The sequence below is a fragment of the Vicugna pacos genome, chromosome 6, assembly GCF_048564905.1.
Source record: "Vicugna pacos chromosome 6, VicPac4, whole genome shotgun sequence".
NCBI lineage: Eukaryota > Metazoa > Chordata > Mammalia > Artiodactyla > Camelidae > Vicugna > Vicugna pacos.
Window position 1 is genome coordinate 11,262,553 of NC_132992.1, and position 17,889 is coordinate 11,280,441.

The 17,889-nt window shown below is 39.4% G+C and overlaps 1 protein-coding gene across 5 annotated transcripts in view; it reads left to right on the top strand.

The window, feature by feature from the left end:
* The window catches only part of ZNF280D (zinc finger protein 280D), a 241,826-nt gene that overhangs the window by 124,306 nt on the left and 99,631 nt on the right, over positions 1–17,889 (top strand). The window contains exon 1 of one of the 5 annotated variants that reach the window (XM_072962372.1): positions 10,290–10,521. The exons of 3 other annotated variants lie outside the window; for them this stretch is intronic. The gene's annotated coding sequence lies outside the window, so the exon portion shown is untranslated. Of the gene's footprint in view, positions 1–10,289; positions 10,522–14,985; positions 15,026–17,889 lie in introns of those variants that run through there. One more of the 5 variants, XM_031672733.2, reaches the window with a different exon arrangement.

Sequence of the window (17,889 nt, forward strand, 5' to 3'; positions counted from 1 at the left end):
CATGACAAAATATAAACTCACTTTTGGTGTCTGCACCTCATTCCTTATACTCACTTCATCTCTGAACCTCATCCCATTCCTGATCTTTATTCCAACTGATGTCAGTAATTATATGAGAAAAATCATTTTGTATATTTTATCAAAATAAAAAAAAGGATATGACTTTCTATTTTAGTCTATACCAAAATGCCCCCTAGTCAAAACTATTGCATCAAAATTTATGTATACAGGTAACTATTAATATAACAAAGGTCAAATCCATTTTAATGGATTTTTATTATATCTCAGCTATGGTTTAGGTATTTGGTGCATGCGAGTTATGGAGAGATACTACCAAATAAGCCCAAATTTGAAAATAAGAAAATCGATATTTGAAAATGAAACTAGTAGAATTCATCCATAATGTAAGTAACCAACTACATATAGAAGTAGTAGGAGAGTTTGTGTATAAATTTATAACTAAGGAGTTTTGGAAAGAAATGAATTGAAGTGAAATTCTTGAACATTATTATGAGCTGGTCCTGTGTTCAGGAGCATCAAAACCCTAAGTAAGATAAAAAGAGAGTAGTCTCAGGAAAGAATGGTTGTATTGCCATGCAGTAATTCAATCCAGCTTAATAGAATAAATTTCACTATATTTTGACTGAAAAGGAAATCCTTTGATAAAGAAGTGTTGTTTTGCAAGGCAACACTCTGTAGTGGTAAAAGACCCCCAAATTGCAATTTTTTAGGATGCTTGCCATTCATTTATTTATTTGTTTATTCATTCATTAAACATTTGTTGATGCTTGGTATAGGTTTTGTGATAATCACTTAAAATGTAAAGACCAATAAGACACAGTTTTCACCCTCAGCAAGCTTACAGTTTAGTGGAGAGCAACAGAGCAACAGACAAGTAAACCAATAATTACACTTTAGGCTGACTATTACTATAACTATTAATAATTACACACTCCATTAGTCAGCTATAGATGGAATGCTGCATAAGAATGAACTGACTTAGAATGGAGGAAACATTTGCAAATTATATATCTGATAAGGGTTTACTATCCAAAATATAAAAAAGAACTCAAATAATTCAATAGCATAAAATCAAGCAATCCGATTTAAAAATGAACAGAGCATCTGAATAGGCATTTTACCAAAGAAGACATACAGTAGGCAAACAAGTACCTGAAAAGAAGCTCAGCATCACTAATCACTAGGGAAATGCAAATCACACCTACAATGAGATACTACCTTATGCCTTCTAGAATGACTGTTACTGAAAAGATGAGAAATGACAAGTGTTGACCAGAGTGTGGAGAAGAGGGAAACTTTATGCACTGTTGATGGGAATGTACATGTTGCAGCCACTATGGAAAACAGCTGAAAGTTCCTCCAATAATTAAAAATAGAACTACTATATGAACTAGCAATTCCACTTCTGGGTATTAATATTTGAAAGAAATGATATCACTGTTTTGAAGAGATATCTGCACCACCATGTTCATTGCAGCATTATTCACAATAACCAAAGTATGGAAACAACCGAAGTGTCCACTGATGGATGAATGGGTTAAAAAATACATATATATTCACACACACAGGAATATTAGTCTGCCTTTAAAAAGGATGAAACTTGCCATATGCAGCAATATAGATGGTCCTTGAGGGCATTATGCTGAGTGAAATAAGTCAGAGAAAGACAAATACTGTATGATTTCACTTATATATGGAATCTAAAACAAGCAAACAAACCCCAAACTAAAAACCAAGCTGATAGATACAGAGAACAGGTTGGTGGTTGCCAGAAGTGGCTGGTGGGGGTGGAGACAACGGGGGAGAGAAATGAGTGAAGGGAGTCAAAAGGTACAAGCTTCCAGTTATAAAATAAGTAAGCCACAGGGATGTAGTGTACAGCATGGCCACTATAGTTATTAATGCTGTATTGCATATTTGAAAGTTGCTAAGAGAGTAAATCTTGAAAGTTTTCATCGCAAGAAAAAATTTTTATAACTGTGTATGAGGACAGATATTAACTAGACTTATTGGGGTGATTATTTCACAATAAATACAAATATCAAAAAGTCATTACATTGTATACTTGAACTAATATATGATTATATGTCAATTATACCTCAGTAAAAAAAGGAAAAAGAAAGAGTCCAGTGACTCAAAATAGCAAGCTTATTCTCTTGCTCACAGTTCTGTGGATGGCTAGGTAAGAATCTGGGCTCCAGGGTCTGAGCTCTACAATGAAGATCCATGTGACCCTTGTCTTTGGACCAGTGGCTGCTTAAGGTATGTGGTCTGCTCCATGTGTCCACTCTGAGGCCCAGGCTGAATAACCACCAGCCACACTTCTCATCATTGCTTTTCTCTTCATTGGAGCACAGAAGGGCAAACTCAAACACTAAAGCATGTTTCAAGCCTCTGTTTGAATTACAAGTGCTGTCATCCCATTGGCCAAAGAAAAACATAAGATTAAGCCTAACACCAATGAAGTAGGAGGGTGTAGTCTGAGCATACAGGAGGAAGTATTTGCTAAACAGTAATCCAACTCACTCGCACATATGAAGTGCAGTGGGAGAGAGCAGAAAGGATATTATATCAATCAGAGTTCTTGGTTGTAAACAATAGAAACAGACTCTGGCTTACTTAAACAGAAAAGGAATTTATTAAAGAGCTATTGGTTAGTATATAAAGTCTCTTGGAACGCTTAGTACATAAAGTCTCTTAAAAACCAGTCCCAGAGACCATGCATTCAGGAACAACTTTCAAAATCACATAGAACTAGGCTGGAGAGGAACTAGCACAGACACTCCGGCTCAAACCGTCCACACCACTGTTGCCACAATTTCTGGTACTGTTGTCTCTAGAATTGTTTTAGTTGCCTTCCCTACTGCTACACATTGCCAGAGTTCTGCCAAAAAAAAAAAAAAATCCATGCTTTTTCATCCCATTAGCTTCTAATTTGTAATCTAAGGGAGATATGTCTGATTGGTAGATCCTAGATCATGTGCACATTCTCCAACTACAAGGGAAATGGAAAAGCAAGTAGCTGACATTTTCAGTTTCTGTGGAAGTGAAAGCCTCTGTCCCATAAGAATGGGGAATATCTCAAATACAGGGGACTCAGGTGCTAGGTAGCAAAAAAGGAATGAGAAGTTTTGATTACAAGCTGGCAGATTAGGGCAGAGACAGCAAGGAAGGTTTCCCAGAATAGGTAAGGTTCAAACTAAATCTTAAAGAATAAGTAGGAGTTAGAACGTTGGAGGTTAGCATGAATAAGGAAAACATGATACGTTTGAGAATCTGCAAGTGGTTCCACACGGCTCAGCTGCAATGTACAGGAACGGATGCGTATGAAATGGCGGTGAGATTAAGTGAGAGAAAATGGGGATAGATCATGAAAAACCTTGTACGTCATGTTAATAGTTCAGGTTGCTGTGTAGGAAATAGAAACGACTTTAAGTCTTTCTGATAGAAAGGTATTTAATACAGGAACAAGCAGTATTAGCAGAAGGGCTGGAGGAATCGAAGTCAGGGGGCTGCTGTGATTTCACAGTAGAGATCCAGGGTTCAGGAAGCTGCTGCCGCTGCTGCCACTGATGTTGCCTCAATTGCCTCTCATATGTGGGGTTGGTGAATAGACACGAGAACTTAGCTACTGCAATTGCTGCTAACAGTCATCTCTTCATAACCTTGCTCGCCACTAGAAGCTCCAGTAAGAAAAGATGGCTTCTACCTCATAGTTTTCCAAATTAGGTGCAAATGCATCAAGTCGGGAGAACCTACTACACCTAGAACTCTAGTGGCAAGGCATGTGAGGAATACAGTTTTTATCTTTCCATCATCTCCATTAGAAGGAAAGTGGAATAGTGATTCAGGTAGCCAATCCATATTATCTAGCACACCATGTGAAGGAACATGGATTTTATCTTAAGGACTATAAAAAATTGATGTATTTTTAAAGCATGAATGTTACATACTTAGATTTGCTTTTTAGAGAAAGGTTTTTATGACACAGGAAGGAATTAATCCGGGAGTATACAATAGATTTTTCTCACTCAAGTGAGAAAGAATAGAGGAACTAGAAATCAAGAATAGGGAAAGGGTTGGAAAGTAAAGAAGGTAGAATCTTCAGAACTTGGTACAGGGTTGATTGGTTATGGTGGGCACTAGAGAAGGAGAAGCTGAGGGTTACTCCTAGGTTTTAGGGTTGGACAACTGGAAGGATGGTGATATGGTTCAACAAAATGGAAAGATAAGGAAAAAGAGAGGGAGCATAATGAATTAAGTTTTAGGAATGTAGATTTTTTTGGTTCCTGTCGGACATCCGAATGTGATTGTTGAGTGTGTGATAAGACATGACTCTGCTGCTTTGAAGATATAAATTCAGGAATCGTGAGTATAGAAATAAAAGTCAATGTCCTAGGAAAATTCAGTAACAATGTAACTGTGTAACTAACATTATCTAATCAAACTAATAACCCCCAAATCTCTGAGACTTAAAATATTAACGTTTATTTCTTACTTAACCTCATGGTCTAGTGTAGACTGCTGTGTTTGGTGGAGGAGGTGTTTCTGTTCCATCAGTCATTCAGAAATTCCAGGTTACTTGTACCGAGTACCTCCACATTTTAGGGATTCAAAATACTCTGGTGGGTCCTCTGTACCAACTGACGAACAGAAAGATCTTGGAAGAATCTTAAGTGGTTTTAGAGGCTGGGCTAGAAGTGATGTTGGAATACAGCCTTTTAAACTATCTGTAGCAAAGGACCATTTTTTAAAAAAACTTTTCAATTGTTGCAGACTGTTGCTTTTATAAAAGACAGTAAACATGTGAGAATGTGAACAATGGCTCATTAAGAGCATTGCACGGGAATAGAAACAGCAGAACAAGGGAGAAGAGGAAGCCAAGTGTGCCACTCAGGATCCAGTTAGGAGACAGAAGCATACTAGTTATTTTAACAAAGAGAATTTAAAATAAAGAACTGTTTAAGGCAAAAAAGGAACATTAAATATTATGGATGTAGCAACTACAGGATGTGGTGACCACCTCTAGGGCTGAGGGAACAAAGAGAAGATGAATGACTAACACTGTCTCAGTCAGTTGAAGCTTCTATCACACAGATACCACAGACGGGGTGATTTAAACAACATACATTTATTTCTCACAGTTCTGGAGGCCGGGAAGTCAAAGATCAAGGTGTGGCTGATCTGGTACCTGATGAGGACCTGCTTCCTGGCTTGTAGACAGGTGTCTTCTTCTTGTATTGAGAGAGAGAGAGACAGAGAGACAGAGGGAAAGTAGAAAAGTGGAAGGAGAGGAGGAGGAGGACAAGAGAGGAGAGAGGCACTCCCCAAAGGCCCTATCTCCAAATAGCATCACACTGGAGATTAGGGTTTCAACATATAAATTTTGGGGAGACACATATATGCAGTTTATTACAAACACTTAGAAGCTTGGAGGAATGGCTCCATGGAGCTGAAATTCAGACCTCTGAGAAAGGGGCACTGCTTAGCTGGTGCTGGAGTCTAATCTTGGAGGAGAGATGCTATAGAGCTGGGAACCAGGAGAGGGTCATAGTGACTGGTGTTGGAGGGGGTGATGATGGCTGGTGTTGCTATCTGCCTGGGGGTACAAGGAGACTAGTTCTGCAAGTGTTGGGAAAACCATAAACTGGATATAGCCTCTGCTACTGGAATGAATTTTTGCTGCTAGGACTCATGAAAAGTTGTGGATACTTCATGACAGGAAAATAAAGCAAACAGAAGTAAACAGGAAGGGGCAAGGCCCTTCTTCCTCTTCCAGCCCTGCAGTCTCCTTCAGTGTCCTCTGTTGGCAGAACATAACAGGGAGCAGCTGGCAAAGCACAAAATTGGTTTGCAGATGCCCAGCCCCCAGCATCACAAAGCTGAGTTAAGAAGGGTGGCTTTAGATCTAGGGTAATAGCTTAACATGCACATAAGCAAGGATACAATTTTAGATAAAAAGCTACAGAGGTAGCTTCAGCCTGATCCTATGGGAGAATTTTGGAGTGTAAATCATGCCTCAGAGCAGTTCCCACCCAAGACAGGGGAATTAAGGCTTTCACACTCCTGCATTTTTATCAGCCCTTGGTTAAGATCTGGCCCCAAGGGACATTTACCAGGGTAATTTCCCAGGTACTTCCAGTCTCTGCAAAGACAGGCAAAGTAGCTCCAATGGCCCAAGCACAATCCTCTGAAAAAGAGCTGCAGATCTTGGCTGCTGGATGTAAAAGTGCAATGAAACTTGGGGCAAAGTGAGCACCCCCCAAAAGATGGATAGATATCCAAGAGTAATTGTAGAAGCACCAACAATATTCCCTCTAGAGACATAGTTCTAAAAGCTGCGTTATTTTTCTGCTTTCTTGAGCAAATCTCTCTCTCAATTTAAATGCTGTTGCTTAGGAGAGATGCTGGTTAAAGGGTACAAGTTTTCAATTATAAGATGAGTAAGTTCTGGAGATCTAATGTTCAGCATAATATTGTATTCTATATTTGAAATTTTCTAAGAGAGTAGATTTTAAGCTTTCTCACCCTCTCTGCCCCCCACCCCGCCCCCTACACATGAAGTAACTATGTGAGGTCATGGATGTGTTAATTAACCTGATTGCGGTAATCATTTCACAATGGATATGTATATCAAATCATCACGTTGTACATTTTCAGTATATATAATTTTGTCAATTATATCTCCATGAAGCTGGAGATAAAAAATAATGGCTGCTACTCTGAGGCTATCTGAAACAAGAGGTGCTATCTGAAAATAAACATGTGTAATCTGACCTTTTCCTAAGGGCTGAGTCATTTTGTTCAAATCCTACTGTGGCGTCCTTGCTTAAAGCTTTTAAAATCATATCTCTTTCTCTTTGGAATGTGTAAGTATTGTGTTTTCAAACCCTGCAAGGCCCCCCAGTGCTGGACTCTCTCTATTCCCTTTCATTTCTGTTTGTAAACTGGTTAATTCTCTTCTACACTAATCTCTTTCTGGTAATACCCTACTAATCACTTCAAAAATCACCAACATCCACTGTTAATATTGCTTTCTGAACTCTTCCCTTGGAGCTACAAATTATGTGTTTGTTCTGATCTGCTTTCTAAAGTATTGTAGGCAGCAGTTTAGCCACTGCCTGATACAAATCTAGAGCTGTTTAGCCTACTACATGTTTCATTAATTCCTACATGACTCTCTAAACTCATGCCACGTATTTTAGATTTTTTGTCATAGTAGGCTACCATTTCTATTATTAATCAGGGTAGGTAATTGTTACTGTTATAACAAACAACCCTCAAATCCTAACCCAATAAGCTTATGTTTTTCTCTAATCAGTACAATGAGGATCAGTGCATGAATGTTCCCCTTGCAATTATTAAAAGACCCAGGATCCTTCCACCTACTGTTGCTGCCATTCCTTAGCTCCTCAGAGTTTTCTGTATCTGGCTGACCAATGTTGAAAAACAAAAAGGAGCTATAAATTACTGGAGGTTTCAAGGGTCAGGCTTGATTAGGCAATCAATGCTTCTGTCTATATTCCACTGGCCAAAAACAGTCACATGGCATGATGTAGAAGTAAGGGAGCCAGGAAATGTGGATTTCCTGGGTACACAAGAGGAAAACAATATGGTGAATATTTATCATTGTCTCTGCAGTTAGGATGCTTTCAGTTGCAGGTAACAGAAAACCAAACTCAAGTTGGCTTTGTCAGGGAAGAAAAACTTTTTTTCTACCCTCTTAGATTTAGTTTTGGGGGGCCTGCAAATTAAACTGACAAAAGACAGGTTAGCAAGGGAAGAGACAGATTTTACTCACAAATTATGTAGGGGAGTTCACAAAAAAAGTGTCACTCAAAGGGGTGGTAAGAATTTGGGGCATATATACTATTTTAATAGATGAAGGGGAGGGGGAGAAAGGCACTCATGTGAAAACAAATGACTTCTTAGAAGCAGGGCAGAGGAGAGAGGGCATTTATGGGAAAACAAATGACTTTGAGGAAAGATAAATGGGCCAAGAGAAGAGGGGAGATGTGATAGTTTCGCGAAGATGTCTGTTTAGGTGTGGTAACAATTCTCATAATCTGCAGTGATAAGACAATCTTGCCTGGTTGCTCCCTGGGAGGAGATTTATGACAACTGAGTTCTTTTGGGAGGCTCTGCTTTTAGGCAAATAAAGGACTTCAGGAACTCAGATGCCTTTGGCTAAAAATAATTTTTAAGCTACAGTGGCTTATTCTAGACTCCTTCAACTTAAACAGAAAAGGGAGTTTACTAGCTCATATAACAGAAAAGTCTAGCAGTAGCATGGGGTTCAGGTTGGGTTTGATTTGGAGGTTTATGATGCTTTCAGGGTTTTACTTCCTTTTCTTATGATTGATTCATCCAGCCCTTCTTCCTCCATGTTAGTTTTATTCTCAGTTGGCTCTCAGTAGCACACATATGAAAAAGGTGGTAACTCTTCCAGTATTCACACTGTAATACCATATCATCCAGAGAAAGAAAGAACCTCTCTTCTGCCCAGTCAAACAAAAATCCTGGTCTTCACTCTGATTGGTTTCTGAAACAAAAACTGGTTCAAAGGGAGGTGAGGGTAATTCTGATAGTTTTATGCTGGTTGGATTATTCTTGGAGTTTGAGAGGGTGGTGGTGGTTCACCCAAATGTTAGTGAACACAACAGACTTGTGGAATAGAATCTGGAAAATCACCTACATCCATTTCAGTTAGGGAAGGGTGGCACATGATCTCACTTAAGGAGAATGAATACTGTGATGATTCTTAGTCTGTACAGATTACAAAGGGGCAGAAAATACAACGTCAGGAAGAGAAGCACTTAAAAAATGATGGGAAGGTGTGGACAGTATGTCAAAAGAATCAAGGCAGTTGTGTTTTAGAAGCCAAAAGAGGAATTTTGAGGATGGAGTAGTCAAATAAATTATCCAATTTATTTTCTCTGTGTTGATTTCATACTCACCAGACATCCTTCAAAATTTGGCTTCTTGTGTAAATGTTCCTTTTGACTGAAAATGTGTACAGAATTTTCTGGTCTTCGTGGCAGTTATGTTTTTCATGGTGTGGGGTGGGGGGAGAGAATAAATTGGTTTTTTGGTTTATATATCAGTTTCTAGTAAGTTTGGTTGGTATGACTCATCCCAGTGGATTTAAATTAGCTCTGGGGGCTAACAACTCTGTCTCTGCAAACTGAGGACCAGACTGTAGAATATAGAGTGAAATCTTAAGTTCACTTTCATATTGTAACGTGCTTTGCTAACCATTAGGAACTATATTTGAAATACAGTTGACTTAAGAATGCTCCAAGATTTTTGAACTTCTAGCTTTCCATGTTTGTTATTTTGATTATTCTTTGTCTTTTCCTATAAAGCTTATTTTCAGCGCCAACAAAAAAGGGAAAGCTGGCTACTTTCCCTGGCCCAGCTGGGAGCAGAGAAGGTCATGGTCATCTGTAGGCATTCCAGGTTTCTAGAGCTAATTCAAGTGGCCTTTGGGGAAGATTGATCTGGGAGTGGTAATTAATAAGGAAACAACTGTAATGATAAACCCTGGAGAAGCTGGGGGCAGTCTGGTTGAGAAAAAAGAAACTAATTAAAATAGGCAGGAATAATTAGTACGATCTAGCGATTGAACGGTAAGTGCAGTGATTGGTGTGTATTAAGGGTTTAACAAGGCAAGATTTCAAATCCAGGTCACTAGAGAGCTAGACCACTTGGACCTCATGAGGACAACTGGTAGAGGAAACTTTCCTCACAGATCAGAATACAGTGTTTAGCAAGTATTTATGCAGGCAGTATCTTAGCGAGGGTTCTAGTAAGTGCACTTATCTTTTGTTTTCGTTTTTTTTAAGTTATTACAGGCATCCACATGGCAGTTAAAAATTAAAGGAGACATAAGCAAAATCGCATGTTTGAAACAAATCTGGCAAAATCAGCCAATTATAAAAAGAAACGTTTCCATTTCTTTTTCTCATCCGGTGTATGTCTTCGCCGCTCAGGTACAGCATTTCTTTCTCATGGCTCCTCTCTTCCTAGACCTTACGTTCCAAGCCTGTGGAGAACTAGCTGTTAAACACGGGGAGGCCCCGGAACTCGCGTTTCCACGCCTTCAGATTCGTTGCGGCCCCGATTTCGGGGTTGCTGGCGGGCGAGCAGACGGCCCTCACAGCCGCGCCAGGTCCGGCCGGGACCCTGGCCCTCGGCCGTGGCCGGTGCGTGGCGGGGCGCCGGGGCCTTCGAGGGCCCGCGACGCGGCGCACATGCCCGCGCCCGCCTCCCGCGTTGGCGAGAAGACAGGGAGTCTGGACACGCGGAGGCTGACCCGGAGCCTACCCATGAGGCAGCGCGCCGGCTCCACGAGAGTCCCCCCCGCCCACGGCTCAGCTGCCTGCTCCGCAATGGGAGCCGCTGCCGTCGCCGCCGTGTAGTTTTTCGTGCTCCTCCTTTTCCTCCTCCTCTTTCTCCTCCTCCTCAGGGCCCCAGTCAGGCCGATCCGCTCCGCTCACGGTAAGCGCCCCCCGCCCCCGCCCGCCCCCGCCCGCCCCGCGCTGCAGCAGGCAGAGGCCCTCCCGCGCGGCCTGCGCCGCCTCGCTCCGGGGGCGCCGGGCTGGGGGTGTCGAGGCCGGCGCGGGTCGCCGAGAGCACCCAGGGCGCGGGGGAGGGGACCGGCTGCGCGACGGCGGCGGCGGCCGGACCGCCATCTTGCGCCGGCCCCGGCGGGGGAGGGATCCCGGCGCGACGCGGCGGCCGGCTGGGTGCGGGAGGCCGGGGCCGCCTCAGCCGCCTCCCGGCCTCGCCTCCCAGGGCCTGTTCGCCCCTGGCCTGCTGCGGGCTTTTCTCTCCGAAGGCTGTTTCCTCGGTCTTCCGTGCTTTTTGTGCAGATGTTTGGAGGGACCCGTGCTCCTCTCGCCCCCGCTCTCCCCCGAGTGTCCTGAGTCGTAGGCAGAGACACCAAAGGGGGTGACAACTTGGAGGCCTCGGGGACCTCAGCGCCCAGGTTCCCCCCGCCCAGGTGACCCGTCTTTCCCGCTCACACCCTCCTCCTTGTCAAAGGACTTCCCCGCTCTGCCCTAGACGTCCCGTCATTGTCTACAGCAGAGGGGCCCTGAGGAGAAACGTGGACTTGTTTACACGATTTCCTAGCAGAGCCTGCAGGTTTCACTTCAGGAGACGGAAAGAATGATCTCACTCCGAGGTTTTATCCTGCCGTAGAGATGGAAGGACTGCCCTCCCAGCTTATCTCCAGTGTTAACGCTTTTCTGGAGAAATCGGCTAGGGAGGAGAAACGTCAAAGTGAACCCGTTTCTGCAAGCACGGGAGACCTTCGTCCAGGGGTTTTTCTTTGTTTGCGAAGAGGTGTTAGTTTAAAAAGGGAATTCTGAAAATTTAGACTTCATTTACTTATTGGTTTCATGTTTGTATGGACTGTGTATTAAGAACAATGCCGTCTTTGGCGGCATTAAACGTAAAATTGAAACGAGCCACCTCTTCGCGTTTGTGAGGTGTCCTGCTTTGGGGGATGACTGTGCCAACGCAGGCTGTCCCTGAGCAGAAAGTTACTGTGCCTGCGATCAAGGCACGGGTTTGTTTAGGGAATTAAGTTGGGACTATGTGGTCTCGATGTTTTAGTTCCATTGCGTTTGTATCGGTCTCTGATACCGCCTTACTTGTTTCTCCTGAACCCTTTTGCGGTGATATGTGTTGATAGAACTGAGGTGAGGAAAGATAACTCTCCGGGTGAGAGGTCTTTAATGAGGTCATGGCTAGGAAGTGATAAAGCCATTTCTAGAATCTTAGGTTTTCTGATGCCTCATTTAGGGCTCAATTCACTAATATTAAGTGTCATTTTTTTTTGTGAGAATGAGGTAAGTGAGAAGAGGCAAAGAGGCTCACCTACAAAATTGAAGAAATACTGTTCAATTGCCCTTCACATTTATATTTTTAAGAGTTCATTTCTTAGCTTCTAAACTTTTTGTTATTTTAGTTTTCATGTTATTTTTTCCCCAAACATACCGAAAAGTTGAATAGCCCAGGTGAGCACTCATACCTACCGCCTTGTTTTTCCAGTTGTTAGTATTTTGCCACGTTTGTCTACCTATTACAGGTTGTTTTTAACTGAATGTTTTCAAAGCATGTTTCGTAGATTGTGACAATTCACACCTAAGTACTGTATGTATTTCAGTATGTATTTCATAAGATTAAGGCCAATTTTTTATGTAACCACAATACCATAGTCACACCCTACATAATCCCTGATAATCTTATGTATGTATGTAGTATGTATTCACGTGTTCCCTGTCCTTTTTAGTCATTTATTTTGAACTAGTATCTAATTATGCACTACATTTGTGTTTCTTTTAATTTAGTGCAGTTTCTCCCCTCCTCCCCCCTTTTTGGGGAGGACATTGACCTTTTGAAGAGAGGAGGTGGGTAAGTTTGTAGAGTAACCCCCGTTCTGTATTTTACTCACAATTTCTTCCTCATGGGGTTTAATTGTACCCTCCTATCCTCTTGTAAACTTGAAGTTAGATCTAAAGGCTTGAGTAGTTCAGGCTAAATATTTTTAGCAAGAATGTTTTATAAGTCATGCAGTGTATTGCACATTATACAACATCAGGAGGCACAGAAAGTAGGATTGTTCTATTGGTAATCCTAAATTTGATCTTTTGGATAAGGCAGTGACAGACTACCTATCCATTTTAAGCGTTTCCCTTTGCAATTAGCAGTAATCTATGGGGTGATATTTTGGCATTAGTATTTGGTATGAATTTACCTGTAGTAATCTGATAATACACAGTTGAGAGCAATCCTCTAGAAATGGGTATTTGGGATGAGGGATGGGAGCAGTTTTGAAGGACAGGACTAACTTATCTAGTTTAGGGAACTTGGAATTGCTGCTCCATTTGGCATCAGAGCCTAGGGTGATGAGGGGAGAGGAGACAGAAAGTAGGTATCGGTAGGTGTTTGCCTCCTTTGAAGGCTTGCTTAGGACCCTTGTAGCAGTAGGAAGCTGTGATTATAGAAAAGGTCTGGAGTAGTTTAATGTAGGAGGTTGACGAGCCTCAGCATCTCCGTTTTAACCCATTTTTCCCAGTTAGGCTGTCTAGTTTAGTCCTGATTCTTCAGTCTGGTGTTTTATACTCAGCATTGGTTTACTTAATAGGGGAGAGGAGGTCAAAGGGATAAATAATTTTGTACCCTCTTCTCTCACACTTGTTTTCTTTATTCTAAAGAACATTTAGAACCATACCAAGATTTCTTTTTCTCTACAGATTGGGCAGGGTATGTACTTAACATGGAATAGCAATTTTTGTAAATAGAAAGTAAATTATAGTTTTAGATGACAGGAAATTGGAGATTACTGACAACATATTATTTCAAAATTAACTTTTGAAGGTTGAGAAATATTTATGACATATTAAGTAGATATATAGTCCTGAATAGTTTATTTTTTCCTGCTTCAGAGGACTCAGAAATATTTGATTTTTTAGTCAGGTTATTTTATTTATTTATTTATTTTTTAACATTTTTTATTGATTTATAATCATTTTACAATGTTGTGTCAAATTCCAGTGTTCAGCACAATTTTTCAATCATTCATGGACATATACACACTCATTGTCACATTTTTTTCTCTGTGATTTATCATAACATTTTGTGTATATTTCCCTGTGCTATACAGTGTAATCTTGTTTATCTGTTCTACAATTTTGAAATCCCAGTCTATCCCTTCCCACCCTCCACCCCCCTGATAACCACAAGTCTGTATTCTCTGTCCCTGAGTCTATTTCTGTCCTGTATTTATGCTTTGTTTTTGTTTGTTTGTTTTTGTTTTTGTTTTTTAGATTCCACATTTGAGCAATCTCATATGGTATTTTTCTTTCTCTTTCTGGCTTACTTCACTTAGAATGACATTCTCCAGGAGCATCCATGTTGCTGCAAATGGCATTATGTTGTTGGTTTTTATGGCTGAGTAGTATTCCATTGTATAAATATACCACAATTTCTTTATCCAGTCATCTGTTGATGGACATTTAGGCTGTTTCCATGTTTTGGCTATTGTAAATAGTGCTGCTATGAACTTTGGGGTGCAGGTGTCATCCTGAAGTAGATTTCCTTCTAGTCAGGTTATTTTAAAGAGATATATAATGATTTACTTGGTAACTCCTATCAAAGATGTGTTTTTATTCATTTTTGCAAAGCAGTTTTGTTTTAAGGATACTTTTAACTGAACATACGAGGAAAAAGTGATTACTATTTACTACTAGATCAAAAGGAACTATTTCTTTTTATTTCTTTGCATTTTAAATTATTTTATATAGTTTTATATCATTATATAATTTAATTTATATAATTTACAGAAGAATAAAGGGATAATATAAAACAAATTAGCTTTTAATAAGAATTTAAAGTTACCAGATATATTTGTAAATAAATAAAGAACAAAAATCTTTCTCATGCATCTAATTACATACCACTGTCTACAATTAATATGTATAACCTTTGAATGCTCTTGGCAAATATTATAATTGTAGCACACATTTTTGTTTGTTTTTTTAGTTTTTGTTTCCACACAAAGAGCATCTTTCTTCCTTTATTCTTCCCAATTAGACCTGTGCACAAGAATATTGTGGTTATAGCGTAAGCCCAAATTCTCTTCCTAGTTTCTGCAACTGCTTTTCCTAGTTGAATGAGTAATCTTCTTGGTAACTTACAGCTTTGTAATTGAAGCTTTCCCCATACAGTGACCGTAGTATCAATCATAGGCCATCATCTTTTAAGTCATTATTTTGCAAATACAGTTGACCCTTGAACAACACAGGTTTGAACTGTGCAAATCCATGTGAGTTTTTTTTTTTTTCCTCAATAAAAGTACTGCAGTACCATATGATCAGCAGTTGGGTTGGATCCATGGATGCTGAACCATGAATACAGAGGGCCAACTACATACACGGATTTTCAACAGTGCAGGGTTTGGTGCATCTAACCGTTGTGTTCAGCAGTCAGCTGGGTAGGTTCTGACTTTCTTAATCAGTGTTTATCCCTCCTTTATTCTATTTATAATATAACTCTCTTCAGGTTACCTTATGCACGGTTTTTAAAAAATCCGTTGATGCTTGAGAATGCATTGAGCTGAGAAGAGTAGTTTTTTTTAGAACAGTAAGAATCATCAAATAGTTTTGAAACCCAGGTTATGTGCAGTTGACTTCTCTTGCTTTCTCTTTGGGAAAGTTGACAGAAGTTCAGCCTTGTTCTTTTTGATACTGCCAAGTAAGGGAAATTTCTTGCTGGATAATACCAAGCCAATTCTAAACTTACAAAAGATTTATCCTAAGTTGTATTTCTGACACAGTTTTCAATTTTTTTTTGTCAATTCTTGTAATACTCTTGGTTCTCCTCTCACTCCTTTTCTGAAACAGTTTGTGGATCTGCATCTTCCAAGCTTACAATGTTATACTATCACATGTTGCCCAGATTTTGTATACTGTATTTCCCAGGTTTTGAAGGTATATATACCTGAAATGGGCATCATTGAATACGACCAACTCATCAGCTGTCATACATGAACTTAGAATATATTTAACATTGTAAATAGTGATTTGAGATTCCAGATACTTCCGTAATAGGTTCTAGTTTATCATTCCTTCTGGGTCTCCATTTTGCTTGTGCATCATTAAATGCAACACCTGAAACATTTTTTGAAACCTTCAGTGATTCAAAATTTTGTTGAAGGGAAGATGGCCATCTTTTTGCTTCATAATTGCAAGGTATCTTGAGTTTTAGATTTGTAGACACCAATTAGAATAATCATTCCAATGAACTTAAAAGATTTCTGCATCATCTGTTTCCTTCTAGTCAACATTGTGTATACACCTGCATTTAACACTTCTCTACTTAAGAACTGTATCAAATTAAATTTTAGCCCACAAACATGAGGATGAAAGAATACTGTTACATATCCTTTTAGCAAAAGAGCATGATCTGCATTCTTATAAAAATATCCATGATCCAGCCCTTCCTGCTGAAGAGAATACTGTATTTCCTTTTAGTTTTTAGAAATACATTGTTCACTCATTGATTGTTGAGTTTGAGAAAAATTTTCTAGGATATTTCATCTGAAGACTTTGTCTGAGATTTCCCAGATATCACTGCCATTATTACAGTCTGAAGTGCTTGCTATCTATCTTTGCATGTATCTTCAGGTTCACCTAATAGTTATGAAATGCCTCCTCTGTCAGTTTTCTTCTTTTCCATTTTGGACAGAAGATAAATAGTTCTGAATGCTTAACTGTGTTCACGGAAAACTAAAAGCAGATTGAAGAGGATCAGGTCATGCCACCCTAAAATATGCCACTTTGATATAAGGATTATTTTGAGCAGAAGGCAGTTGAGAATCAACAGATGCAGGAAGAGTTTTTTCCCCTCCCATAAACTACCTAAAAGTAGGGCATACAGTTCTTTTTGTGAAGGTGTTTCTCCTGCTGTACCAGGGAGGGAGGTGTGACTCTTGTCCCCAGAGATGGAGAGTTGACACTGAGATGAGTTTGCACAAACAGACCCAACTAAAATAACCCTTACCTTCTATTAGTTCTACCACATATTTCCTAGTTTCTTCCCCATGATTTATTGATTCTCAAAGCCCCAATTTCCTTTTCTCTGTTAAAGTGGTATATAAACCCCTGAGGCTAACTGCTTCTTTGAGTTTTACTTCTTTTCTGTGAACTTCAGTGTATGTAAATATTAATAAAGTTTTTGTGCTTTTTCTCCTGTTGATTTGTCCTTTGTTAGCTTAATTCACAGGCCCCAGATATTCTAAGCTAAAGGGGTAGAAGTAAAATTTTTCCTTCACGACACAGATTACAAAGATGATGCCGTCAGTCTTTTATACCTTTTCGAAAGTTGGTATTTTGTGGAAAACAATAAGAAAAAGATAAGAAAGGTGAAGAGTAATGCATTAGTGATTTTTTCACTCTTGGACTATTCTTCTAGGCAATTAAATCATTCTTCTATTTTCTTACTATTTTGGTTTTTAAAAAAATCATAGTTGGGAAAAGTTGATGAGCAATGGTGAAATAACACCCTAGATGACAGAATTAGCAAAATATTTCAAGATTTAAGAAAAATAAAATCACTCAGATACCATAATGTATCTTAGACTTAAAAATGATCATATAGGCTTATATAGTAATTTTAAGATAGAGTAAGTTTTATTCTGTTTAAAAGTAATAAGTAAATTTTCCCTTTGTTGTTTGAAGATCCCTAGGAAATAATAAAAGTCATAAAATGTCAATTTTTAAAACTAGAACTGCTCAGGGAAGAAAATAAAAAACTAAAATTGTTCCTATGAACTCTGATAGTATACTGAAAGTTAATGGTTAATTTGGACAGTTAAATATGGACTTCCACTGCTCTCCAGCACACACATTAAACCTACTTACCTCCTACTACCATGACTGGTTTTTTACCCTTTTGTATTACATCTATACTGAATGCAGGTAGTTCTAAGAATGTTATTCCATGGAGTTTCCGCTCTAAAATACTTTTACTAGTTTTTCCTTCCCTTCCCTCCAAACTTTACCTTAAGAGATCTTCCATGGTTAAAAATGATTAACTGGAACCCTGTAGGTTCAAGATGTAATATTTAGGCTTTTTGGTGAACTGGATTAAACTAAAAATATTTTTTATTTTAATCATTTTCATTGCAAACATTTCTGCTTTATGGCTGAGTATACCATGATGAACAAAATCTGATTTTTGGAATGATGTATGTTTTGCTTCTTTATATTTTTAAACAAAATGCCTTATTATTACTGCTCAGTAATGCTTTTTCTTAATGTTGTGCTCATCACTTGAATATTCCCTACCAGTTTAAAA